Source organism: Leptodactylus fuscus, unplaced genomic scaffold (assembly GCF_031893055.1).
Source record: "Leptodactylus fuscus isolate aLepFus1 unplaced genomic scaffold, aLepFus1.hap2 HAP2_SCAFFOLD_137, whole genome shotgun sequence".
NCBI lineage: Eukaryota > Metazoa > Chordata > Amphibia > Anura > Leptodactylidae > Leptodactylus > Leptodactylus fuscus.
In genome coordinates this window covers 92285-105583 of record NW_027440159.1, presented here as the reverse complement: position 1 = coordinate 105583, position 13299 = coordinate 92285, and the positions used below count along the sequence as shown (strand labels likewise).

The 13299-nt window shown below is 45.6% G+C and overlaps 1 long non-coding RNA gene across 1 annotated transcript; it reads left to right on the top strand.

The window, feature by feature from the left end:
* The first annotated feature begins 357 nt into the window (after window positions 1-357).
* On the top strand, window positions 358-4985 carry LOC142187207 (uncharacterized). Its single transcript, XR_012712544.1, has 3 exons — window positions 358-937; window positions 2659-2716; window positions 4655-4985. It is a non-coding gene; the product is annotated as an uncharacterized LOC142187207 (long non-coding RNA).
* Window positions 4986-13299: the final 8314 nt, after the last annotated feature.

The window sequence follows — 13299 nt, the reverse complement described above, 5'->3', positions numbered from 1 at the left end:
TTGCTTACAAGTAAAGACACGCCTATCCGGTCATGTGACCTTGTATCGGCAGACGGTCCTTACGGAGTCTAGTATTTAGCCTTTACCCATCCAAACTCCTATATCATGCTCACACACAGCCTGACCCTCTCCCCCAGCCCTTTCCACCCCTCTTGCTTACACATGCCGTCTCTTTCCTCCTTCCAGTCTCCATTCACTGCAACTTCTTTTTCCTGTGTAACTCGGCACTGTCCTGAATAGCTCCGCCCACGCCAGTCTGATCACATGATCACGTCGTCACCGGAAGTCCTTTAGCCCACTAGGATTTCGCGTCTACCATCTTTAATACTGGTACTGTCAGCACAGTCATATAAAGTGTAGTCTTAGTGTAATACCGTTGATTGGTCGTATTAAGATTGGTTGACGGATTGAAAGTTCTACTTGTGGTAAAGGAGCTGGGGAAGAAATACAGGTATATTTAGTCATTCTACAGTAACAGCAATAGATGGATGCTTGGGTCCTGTGAAGAGATACAGAAGTATCTTTAGGAAGACACGTTTTCATTACTCACAAAAATAAAAACAAGGTACTTGTGTCCTATACACTGCTAACATTCCACTCAGCACTACTCCAAGTGCACATCTCCAAACTATTGAAGAACAGAAAGAGGGCGAAAACGTGCTTTAGAAACATATTGCTTTCGACATTCTGCTGTTTCCCTGCTATGTGAATTTATTCCAGCCACACCCACTTTCACTTGTTTGGCACGTGCTACAACAGCTGTGTAGAAACCTTCCCAATTAGTTGGCCACGCCCCCTCAGAAACACGTGAGGGGGTGTGGCAAGCATGTGATGCCTTAAATACAGCTGTTGTAGTATACGGAAGCTAGTTGTGCAGAAGGAGGACGGCGCGTGGACTGGTGTGCTGCAGAGACGTGGAACCGGCTGAGTTGACACGGTAGGTTTTCCCCCTTTTATTTGCTCTTAGCTTTGCCTGTGGAACTCTGTGGGAGCTCTGAAGGTGACCGTTCTTATAGGGAGACCTGTGCTTGCTAGTTCTTATAGAGACAGCGCCCGGTGGTTCTTAACAGATCTATGCCTTGGCGGGTCTTATAGAGAGCTATGCCTGCCAGTTCTTACTTGAGAGCAGATCCTGACGGGTTTAGCCGTCTGTCATTGTATTTCTGTGATATTTCGGCCGGTTATTACATTAATGCATTTGATGGAACTGGCCTCCCTTATTCCTAATGGCATTAATAGGTCTAGCCCTAGTCCGGCGGTTTTGGCTGCTTTTGTCATTGTGTTACTGTGATAGTTGGGCGGGTTATTGCTTTAATGCTCTGATGAGAACGCCGCCGCCTAGTGGCATTAGTATGCCTAGACTAATAAAACAACCTGGCAGCTCACCATACAACTGCATGGTGAGGCCATAGCCCATCCCTAGTCCTAGCTAGATAGGGTGCCGGAGCATGACCCGTTGCATTGATATTGGAGGGGATATTGATGTAACACCGTGTGAAGGCTAGTAATTAAATTAAAAAACAAACCAACTTTGCAATTGATGCTCTGCATTTCTTGCTTCACCATGCCATCAGAGTAACTTTCTGCTTTGGCTAGTCTCTGCCCTAGGCCCCCTGAGTTGTAGTAGGTTTTTCCCTCTAATACCATGATAGAAATGAGTCTAATCCTAATGGCATTAGTATGCCTAGACTAATATAAGCTGTAGGGAAATGGCAGCTCACCATACAACTGTATGGTGAGACTGTCGGCCCAGCCCTAGCTCAACCTACTATAGAGAATGCATGTATTGCTACTTTTTTTTTGGCTGTCCCCAGTCCTAATGGTAAATCTAGACGAGTTTTTCCAGGGTCTTATACTGACTGCCGTACTGGAGTCGGGAAGGAATTTTTTTCCCATAACATGGGGTTATTGGCATTGGCCTCATGGGGTTTTTTGCCTTCCTCTGGATCAACTCTGTAGGGCTGTACTTTATGTATGTTTCTCTTTATGCAACCTTATCTAATGTGTATATGAATGTTATAAAACGACACACTGTGGATATTATATTTCAATATTCCCTACTGTATGAGGGTTTTACACTTGTTAGAATAGTTGATCCTGGGTCTTGTACTGACTGCCAGTTTTCGCCTTCCTCTGGATCAACTCTGTCGGGGTTATAGGTTGTATTTGCTGGCCTTGTCTTCCTCCACCTTCCTCTGTGTATATAATATTAGACACACTACCCTTATTACTGTCTCGGGCAACTCTTGGGTAACTGTTCACTAAAAAATCTTGGTCATTATTGTCACTGTATCATTGTGATAATGGAGGGGTTATCACTTTAATACTTTGATCAGAATGACTCTGCCCCCCCCCCCACACACACACACTTCCCACCCCTCCATCCCCTTTCTTACTTTAACAACATAGTTTAGTATGTCTGTTCACCATATAATGCTATTGTGATAATGTTGATTTATGTTTGTTCTGCTGAGAAGATCAGGGTAAGTACGGTAAGTGTTACTGTATTGAATGTTCTGCTCACTATATAACTCTGATGCATAAGTTCTACCCTTTGTCTGATGTCGAATTTAAGAAATCCAACAATATTCAATCTCCTGCAGTTTCTGAATCGACACTAAAACGGTTTTTTAAGTGTCGTGTTTTCCTCTTTTGTAGCTGTGAAAGCTGGATCTACTACTAGAAGAACATCACCTTGCCCTCTACAAGATTGTAGGTAAGTTCCATTTGGCCTTTTTTTTGGGTATTTTGCAGCTGCTGTGAGCAAGGATCAATATAAAACTGGTGCCTAAAGCTATCCTCTTCATTGTTATGTCGGAGGTCTATGGATCATAAGTCCCTCATTATGAATTCAAGCCTTCGTGTGGTGATGGCAGGGGTGGTGGAGGGCACTAGCGGTAGATTACTATGTGCTCTTTAGGTTTTGCCTGTGTCCTTGAGAACTGACCTCTAATCTAGGTTTATAAAGCTTGTATCCTACTGTGTGGTTAGTTGTTAGAAAGATAATGCGTTGTAGAGTCATGAAGGGGCAAGTAGATGTAGACTAGGTGTGGATGGCTGTCACGACTTGTCAAATCCTGCATCCGGCTAGCACTGAGGGGACATGTCACAAGCTGCGTGGGATTTGTGATTCCCGCACTGTGATGCTGTATGATCTGAGCAGTGTAGGTGCTGAACTAAACCCCACCAAGTGGAGATTGTGGGTAACAGTTGGAGTCCAACTCAGGAGCTCCCTGAAGACGATGGTGGTGACTTCTGTGACCTGTAGGAACGGGCAGCACATGTGCCGGAGATCATGTGCTGTTCGCTCCTGTTAATTACGGAAATGGCTGCTTTCGTTCTCAGGAGTTGGCATTCCTGTTCTGTGCCAGATCTCTGAGGGGTCCTGTCGGTGCATGCTATGTTTAGGTTGTGCGATGTTGCAGTGTGTCAGTGTTCTTGTAAGATGGGGCGGGTTATTGATGGTTGTCCATATGTGGTTTGCATTTGTGAGTCTCTTCAAAGCTGTGGCACATTATCCTTTATAGTCTGTAGTTCCCAAAACTGCCTTTACCATTGTTGCGTCGGAGGTAAGGGTTCATAAACCCCTCCTTATGAATCTGAGCCTTCATGTGGTGATGGAGAGGGTGGTGGAGGATGTGGGTAGACTGCTATATTTAGTACGTCTACTTGTAGTATCAACTTTTAGCATGGGGTCTTTTTAATGGGATGAAGGCAAAACCTCTCTTGGTACTCAAAACTCTTTTCATACAGTACAGGCAGTTTGCTGTGGGGTTAACGCTAAGGGTTGTGGTGAACCGAGTCATGGGTAGGCGCCTAAAGTCCAGATGGGCTTTCTGGCAACTGGTATCAAACGCTGGCCAGTGTAGCTGTGTTCTTTCTGCGGTGCTGTGTGGTCTGAGTGGTGTAGCTGCTTCAGTGAAGCCCTTAAGTGGGCGTCTGGCTGGATGAGGCCTGGAGTCTCAACTCTGGGAGCTCCCTGAGGAAGATGGCGGTGACTTCTGTGATATGTAGGCACAGGCAGCACATGGTTTTTTGGTGCTTGTTGGGCACTGTGCTACAAGTGGTGGTGTTGCTTGTACTATAGCGCATGGTGGCCACGCTTTCGGCCGGAGCGTATCGCTATGCTTGTCTATATTTCGGTAACATCACCGCGAGTGGTATGGGGCTTAGCAGGGGCTGGAGATCATGTGCTATTTGGGCCTGCAAGTTACAGGAATCCCTGCTTTCTTTTACAGGGAGCTTCAAGAGTTGGTATTTTAGGCCTTATCCATATCAGATTTCCAATTGAGGACTTCACTTTAGTACCTGCGCTGCTTAGCTCATACAGCATCGTGGCGGGAGTGTAGCTGCATTGACCAGCATCTGACACCAGTCGCCAGAAAACCCTCTGGTCTAAAGGTGGCTGCTCAGGCTTTGTTTGCTGCATCCTGCGGTCTTGGTTTTGCAGCAGGTTGTCGGTGTTGTGTGGACGGATGACGGTGTGCTAAGAGTTTTTCTTTGTTTGCAATGGCGGTAAAATGTTCATTCCAAAAGTATGTAGTGGAGCGTTTTTGTCGGTCGGTTGTCGTATCTTATAGCATTCCAAATTTATTTTGTCGTATCCGGTTTCCCATTTTTCTGTAAAATGACATGAACTTACTTTCTCTTCTAGACTTGTGCTTGCTTCAGGAGTGGAGAACATGTGACATGGACACCTGGCTGGACCTTCATCTCGCGTATCAACTATTAGTTCTATGAAATGTTTCAATTTGTCTTTTTGCTGTAAAGTTTCCTATGAACATAACCAGCTAAAAAAAAACTTGAATCTTCAGAAGTGGATACATTTTTTTTTTAATGTCTAAGGGGGGGCGTTCACACTACAATCTGTGTCCGCTGCTAATGTCCATTCAAAATCTTGTGCGGACATTAGCAGCGGACACTGACGATTGTGTGAACGCCCCCTTACTAATGACAGATTACAAGCTTTTGATGCTCTGCTTCTTCCTCAGGTATATTTCGAAAACTCTTAATCTGTCATTAGTCATTAATAAAGGGATCCACTACCAAAGACTCGTTTTGGTTTTGTTTGTGTTTTTTTTTTGTTTTGTTATTGATTTCATATCCACTGGCTAACACGGTACAAAAAAAAATGTTTTCCTTAACCAGCTAGCAACTCTGACAGATCTTAGAAAGTTCTTGCAATTATGGTCTAGACTCCAAAAAGTCACAATTCTTATTGTATTGTATATTTGTTTCTGAAATGTCTCCAGAAAAATAAAGTGAAATTTCCCATTGCAATGGTTGTCTTCACGTGATATCTTTATTCTACTGTGTGGTTTACAAACAAAGGTGGAATTTCTTCTTTGCTGCAGGTCTACAAACTGGCAGCAATACTAAGGGTAAGTTCAGACGGAGGTTTTTTTTTTTTTTTTTTTTTGGTCCGAAACCTGAGGAGGCTGCCTCAGGTTCGGGACCTAAAGCCAGGTAACTGCGACTGAAAGCTGGTGCACTACCCCCGGCATCCAGCTGCGCACTCCACTCCAGGCCCAATGAAGGGGCCGAGTCTGGAGGAGGGTGTGTCTTCAGGCCGAATCATGAGGCAAAACAGCCTGAATGAGCAGCTCTCCTCTTTTCCAGAAGAAACTGCTCCTGGAAAAAAGACCGGAGTGGATCTCATTGACTTCAATAAGAGCCATCTTTTTGGTCAGGTTTTTGAGACTGTATCTGGCTATGGCCTCAAAATCCTGACCAAAAAAAACTGCGAACTTGGCCTCTGTGCCAGGAATTTTTTTATTTTTTTTGTAGGTCCTGCAAAAAAACCTTTGTCAGTTATGTAAAGGCTCCACACAAGTGTGACCGGTCACAATAGCCTTATGCAAGGTAGAAGCTGTACAGGACTGAGCTAAAGGGGGGACAGGGGGAGGCTGCTGTAGTAGAGCTGTGGGAGAATAAACTGGAAACAGAGGTTTGTGTAAAGTAACAATATGTAGTGTGTGTGTATATTATATATATTTTCTAGCAGGAAGACCTGGCTTTGCACAGGTATATTTAATCTTTTGTTTGTGTATTGGGCCCCATACGAATAGAGTAGTTGCTATGGAAAGCTGTGTGTATGTGAACACTGAAGAAGCTGTGAGTTTCTATTGATCCACAAGCATCATGTGTATCAGTTTGGATATCATTGAAAAACCTGCCATCAGTTGTTACCGCAAGTAATGCTCTGCTACATTTTCATAAATGCACCACCTACCAAGCTCTTCTACATCTGCCAATTTGGATTAAAGGGGGGGGGGGGGGGTTTCTCATCTGTGGCAGCAGCTTCTGCAGATCAGATAATACTCAGTGGCTTCAGTACAAGCAGTTGCATATTATCTGTGTGTTTACATAGAGATAACAGAGCTGGCTATCAGCAAATATCTATATATATTTTATAGATCTCCAAATCTGTAGTAGTCTGCTCTATACAAATCCACAGTTCTTGCCTGATTTGAGTGAAATTTAGCGCGCGCACCCCCCCCCCCCCTCTCCACCCACAGGAGCAGAGTACTGCGCACGTTACATCTTGCTAGCGCCCCTCCTCGTCATGAGATTTGGGTCCCTGAAGTTAGGCCCTATCCATAGAATTGGGAAATGTGAAAGCGCTGAAGGGAAACCGTTTGTGACTGACAGGGACGGATTATAGCGCCTGCACAAAAGAGTCACCACTAAAGGGGCCACAACACGTATTTCACCAAAACCATGTAAACATCACACATACACCAACCCACAAGCACAACACAAAAACCAGACCATTCTAGATAGACACAACACAAACACTACCCCCATAAATACCACATGCACACCATACACACGCACGGGGGAAGACGCTCGGCTGAATGCACACTATATACATGGACGAACAGAGCGCACACACAACTACTGCACACGCACAAACTCATGGATCGCACATACACATATATGGATGATATATGTGCATGCGCGCACAGATACATACTCGTGGATCACACACACACGTGCACACATACATGAATGCACTGACAAAACATGTCTGGTATCCTTAGTGGCTGTTTGCACACTACAGTTTTTTTTTTTTTTTACGGGCTTCCGTGCCGTGGATTCGGTGGTTCCATAGAAGACTTTGTGCACAAAGCTGTGACTTTTGCAGCTCTATAGAAGTTTATGGAGATGTAGTATCCACAGCCCAGGGAGCCGTGAAAAATCCTGTAGTGTGCAAGCAGCCTTACTGAGCAGCAATATTGGTCAGGCGAAAACTGCCTCATGGTGTCATTATTGCTTACTATGCAGGAGCTTTCATCACTGGAGCTGCTGAGGTAAAGTGAAAGCTGAGCTCTGATTGGTTGCTATGGGCAAGTTCACCAGTCTGCCGGTGAGGCGGTTTTCATTACCGAGATGTCAGTTCAGGTCATAGTATGGGTCCAGTCACACAGAGGAAAATGGCGCTGTATTTTCAGCTAGCGGAAAATTACGTGAGTGAAAAAAAAAAAAAAGCAAGCTAGCAGAGCCCATTGAAATCAATTCGGAGGCTTTTTTTTTTTTTTTTTTTCAGAACGCATCGCTGTTCTTCCTGCAGCTCTTTGAACAGAAAGTTCATGGAGTTTTCCTCTGCTGACTACTTTGTTACAATTATATCTACAGGGAATTTGCCAGCGTTTCCGTAGATATAATTGTCCGTGCTGCGATTTTTATTTATTTTTGTTTGCCTCTGCCAATTTCAATGGGCTCCGTCTGACACAGATGTGAAGCGGACCTGAAAGGCACCATTTGCGGTCTGGAGCAGGTGTTTGGCTTTCACTCCCCCCTCGAGAGCTTTGTGATACATTTCCCTTTACAGAGGTCCTTTCACCGCCTGGGGCTCATGCGGTTTTGTATACCGCTAGAATTCCGCCTTCTGGCGGTAAAGAGCTACGGGACCAGCACAGATCGAGAAAGCAGACAGTACGCTGAATTTTTTATTTTTTCTAGAGGACGGAAGCTCCTTGTTATAGAAACGCTTTAGTTTTACAGTATCTTTTATAGTGACTGAGTGTGTGACAAATTTTTGAAAGTCTGAACATGTCCATTATACCTGGGGAAATGCTGATGTTTCCAATATAAGTATAATAAGCGAAGAAAGGCCACCGAGGTAAATTCTGCAAAACAATAATGAAAAAAGATGAATCGACTGCGCTGCATTATGGTACGTGTGGCCTTAGCCTAAGTGTAAGCTTTGGCTAAGGCCTACTGCACACGTGTAGTAGTTTTTACTGTCCGTGAATACTAATCCTTAAAAAAAATAAACACATTTTCGTGTGTTATCCGCAGCTCTGGATCTGCATAAAGACTTGTTGGATTTCCTACAGTAGGATAGGCTTCATAATTTCTGTTCCTGGTATAGGACTTGGACACAAAATCTACAGCCTTGTTTATGGACCCATAGAAATGAAGTGTGTGACTAAAAACTACGCTGACTGTAACGGGTTTATTTTGCTGCTTTTTATAGAACAGGTGAAAGGAGAATGCCCACGAATAAAATAGTCAAAGGCACCTGAGAATTGTAGGAGTTAGTTGCCCCTTTCAAACTTTTCTGTGACATTACCTTTTATTGCCTAGGACTGTACTAATGTAAGAGACAATAATCTCCCTGGTTCTGCCTGCTTAATGGTGCAGTCCAAAAGAAGTGACGTGGAGCAGGAAGCTGAGAGCAGCCAGTTTGGGCCCAGATTCTGCGCTGTGAGGACCTGTTAGTCAGCCATAGCCTCTAAGAGCATAGTGCAAGGCCCGAAGCACTGCAGAGGCTTACAGGAAAAAGCAGCAGTGTTGTTGAGAGTCTTACTAGAGACTAAAGGCCGGTTGAGAGACTTGCTATGGACGGCTGCAGCTCAACCAAATATTCATAGACTGTTTTCTGGAGGTGCCTTACCATTATAGCGGATTGCTGCGCATGTTGCAGACTGTGCCTTAGACTGCCATCACCGTGTTCAGACCTTCACCCAAGACCGAGTTTGCTGAGTTCCTGGACCCAGGCCTGCACCGAGGGAGCACCACAGAGAGCTAAGAGACTGTATAAATCCGGTACCGTACAATTACCTCAGGGTCAGATAGGGCCAGTTTATATAGTGCGTTATACTCATGTCTTCTCTCTATCTTATAAAAATGAATTCTTGTCTGTCTGTTCTTTATGCGCGACCAAACGAATGGACCGATCTTCACCAAATTTGGTACAGAGATACTTCAGGTATCCGGGAAGGTTTAAGACGAGACTCCAACTCGCTCGGAAGTACCATTGCTGAGATACAGCATTCCCAACTCAAGGTCTCCATAACAACTGATCACAGGTTTTTCACTGATATTCGAAATGAGATACACATGATCACATGACGCTTATGGACACACACAAACGATATACAAAATACACCAGTGCAAAACTGGACAATTCTTATGGGGCCACTACACAAACAAAAAATGAAATATACCCGTGCGAAGCCGGGTCCTCCTGCTAGTTTAGTATATTTTTGAAGATGTCCCATTTTGTTTGTGTTCCCGTCACGTTGAGGACATTGTCCCAGTGTATGCTGCTAAGCTCCTCTCTCAGCTGGTTAAAATTGGCCTTCCTGAAGTTTAGTGTTTTTGTACCCCCTCTAATGAACATCTTCTTAATGTGTACAAGAAAACATATGATGTTATGCTTACTATTACCCAGATGTCCACCAACCTCCACTTTTGACAGTGTGTCAGGTTCATTTATTAAAATGAGGTCTAAAAGTGCCTCTCCGGGGGGCGTGGCCTGGCTATGGAGGAGTAGAGACGCACGTCGCCTGAGCTCCTTCCCCGGCCTCCGATATAGCCTGCTGTTCCGACCGACCGGCTTCTCTACAGCCCTTCCGACATGGGCAAATCTCGCAGGGGGACACAGCGATCCTCTTCAACCCCTCCTGGGGCATCCCACGACTTCTCCATCGAGCGGTTTCTCCGGGGACCGCGTTTCGAAGCAGCCTGCATCCACACAGGATCCAAGATGGCGCCCGCCACCGCTTCTCCTCCACGCAGCTCATCTCCCGGCTCCCCTGCTAAGGACCCGGCCAGCCTGCGTTCCTCCCCGGAGGCCTCCGGTCACCTTGCAGCTGCTCCTGGGATCTCCGGAAAGCCTGCTGTCACTCCTAGCCCGCAGACATCGTGGACACAGGGCAGCCATCATCAGTGCTCCCCTCCCCTCCCCTCCTGGATGGGGGTCTGGATACCACATGGCCTTCCCTGCCGCCATCGCCTGCACGCTTGTAGTGCGGGCATGCGCAGTCGGCTCTGCCCAGGCCCGATGCCTAGCAGAGTGAATTCAAGGCCGGAAGGGGACGCTGCGCAGGGAGAAGAATCCAGCCCGACTGTAATGTCCCGGTACTGCTCGTCCCATTCCCTTTAATAGTCCTTGCAGACCGAGATGGTATGGACATTTGCATATAAGGTAAAGCGTTTCCTCCCCCTTCATTCCTTCTATATATTACCAGAGCCAGCACACAGGGAGTCTATTAATTTTTTTTTTTTTTAATTCAAAAGTTTATTGAGCAGAAATAACACAAAATAAACAAATACATGAGCGTGAGCTACAATTGAAAAGAGAGAGCTCAAACAAGTACATACAGCAAAACGAAAAGCAATGTTGTATATCACATAATTCAGTATGAACTATAAGAAAGTTACAAAGTTAAGCCTTACATGACTGACTAAAAATAAAAATGAGGGAGGGAAGGGAAGGGAGGCTAGGGAAAGACAGAGGGGCAACGGGCAGGGAAGGGAAATCAGGGATTGGGAGTTGAGGGAACTTAACATTTAAGAAGGACAAGAGTGAGAGAACTAGAACAGAAAAAACATAAATGAGAGACAGGAAGGGAAGGTAGAGCGCAGGAATAAGAAACAGAGTATAGCGTAAGAGAGGGAACAGAAAGAAAGAACAAACAGAATGGAGATCCGCAGACTTCATGAGCTGCCAAGGCGGTCACGAATCAAGGTGTCATGCTTACATTCCGAAGTAACCATGTACTTCTATAAGTATCATGAGAACGTTGTGAGCAGGCCAAAAGTTCCTCGAACCTAGCAATTTGTGATACTTTATCATCCCAAACAGAAATAGGCGGGGTGATCTTCTGCATCCAAAATAACGGGATGGTCAATTTTGCTGCCGACAATAGGTGATTAGCCAACTTGCTCTTTTTAGGATTATAGCCTGGGGAGGGGAGATTCAGAAACACAATCTGTGGGGTTATTGTGAACGATCTGCAAGAAACTAATCGAAGGGAAGTCTGAACAGCAGCCCAAAATGGTTTCATTAGAGAGCAGTCCCACCAGAGATGTTTATAGGTACCTCTCTCCAAGTTGCACCTCCAGCACATATCTGTGGTGGTAAGACCTCGCTGGCGGAGCCAGTCAGGCGTTCGGTACCAACGCGCCAGTAGCTTAAATTGGTTTTCTTGGATACGGACACATGGCGAGGTACCATGAGAATTAGATAGTACAGAACTAACCTCCTCCGGAGACAGAGACAGATCAAGTTCTCTTTCCCATGACGACAAATATGCCGGTTTGTACGTGGAGGGAGGAGAGATATGCAAGTGCAATAAATGGGAAACTTTCCTAAGCATCTTAGTACTGGAAGATAGCGCCTTCTCGAAAGGGGTAAGATCATAGCGAAATGGGAGAGAGTCACGAACCTTATGTAAAACGTGGGATAAATGCCGTTTATGTAGGAAAGAGATGGACAGGTCAGGAACCCTAGCCAATATATCTTCTAACGGAAGTAGGCCGGCCTCAGTAGAGATATCTCTCAATGACAAATGGTTCAATCGGTCCCAAATGGATCGGTAAGCGTGCGCATCCACCCCCACTAAGTCTGGAAGAAAACCCAGTGGTAATAAAGGGGAAGGTTGGGGTGCTAATTGTGAGCCGCATGTGGACCATACATAAGGGGCACTGTCCAAAAACGGGTCTTGAGAAGTTCGTCTAAGGGCTCGTTCACATCTGCGTCGTCGGTCCTTATTGCAGGTTTCCGTTTCCTGCATAAAACAGATGCAGGAGACGGAAGCCTGCAGGAGACTTTCTCACCCATTCATTTGAATGGGTGAGAAAGCTGTCCGCCCGTGCGCGGCAGTGAGCGTTTTGCGCTCTCCGCCGCGAAACCAGGTTTTATAATCCGGACACAGAGTCGGACATGCAGTACTCTGTGTCCGGATAAAAAAAATCCGGTTTCGCGGCGGAGAGCGCAAAACGCTCACCGCCGCGCACGGCCGGACCCGGTCTGTGGTTTCCGTCTTCTGGCATGCAGAAGACGGAAACCACAGAACGGAGACCCCAGACGCAGGTGTGAACCCAGCGTCATACTTAGCGCTGGTATCCATAGGTGACGCAAAAAAGTAGAGCCATAATGATTAGAGAGAATTTGAGATGAATGTATCGGGGAATGCAACGGAGTAGCCAGCTCTGTCCACCAGCTAAGCAATGACGCCCGGTAGTAGTTAAAGAGATTAGGGAGGCCCAATCCCCCTTCCGACTTACGTCGTGTGAGTAACGACCATGGTGGTCGAGGAGGTTTATTGCGCCAAATGAACTTAGAGAAGATTTGACGAAGTGAGACAAAAAACGACTTTGGGATTAGGATCGGTAGCATCATTAGTTTATATAATACTTTTGGGAGGAGATAGGTCTGAATAATAGCCTTGCGGCCAAACCAGGAAACTGGTAGTGTCGCATAGGAAGAGAGGGATCTTTTAAGATCATCTAGTAAAGGAGGGAAGTTCCTACTAAAAAGGGCCGTAGGGTCAGATGTCAAAGAAATACCTAAGTATTTGATTTCCGAGGACGCCCAGGAGAAGGAGGTACGGGTACGTAGGATATTAACCATAGGCTTCGACAAAGTAATATTTAAAACTTCTGACTTCGAGAAGTTGGTCTTGTAACCTGAAAGTTTGCCAAATTCGAATAATTTATCACAAAGAGCGGGTAGACCGTCTTCAGGATTGGTTATAAGAAACAAAAGGTCGTCTGCAAAAGCAGTAACATGTAGATCATCTTCCTGTACCCGCACTCCCTTGATCCTATCATCCTGGCGCACTGCCTGAAGGAGGGTTTCAATAAAAAGGATAAAGAGGGTTGGGGAAAGGGGGCACCCCTGTCTCGTCCCGTTAGAAATTACGAAACTATCAGATAGCGTGCCATTAACTCGGAGACGAGCGGACGGGCAATCGTACAGAGAGAAGATAGCGGATATAAACCGTTGTGGGAAGCCAAATTTTATCAGCGCAAGACGCAAGAAAGACCAATCAACCCTGTCGA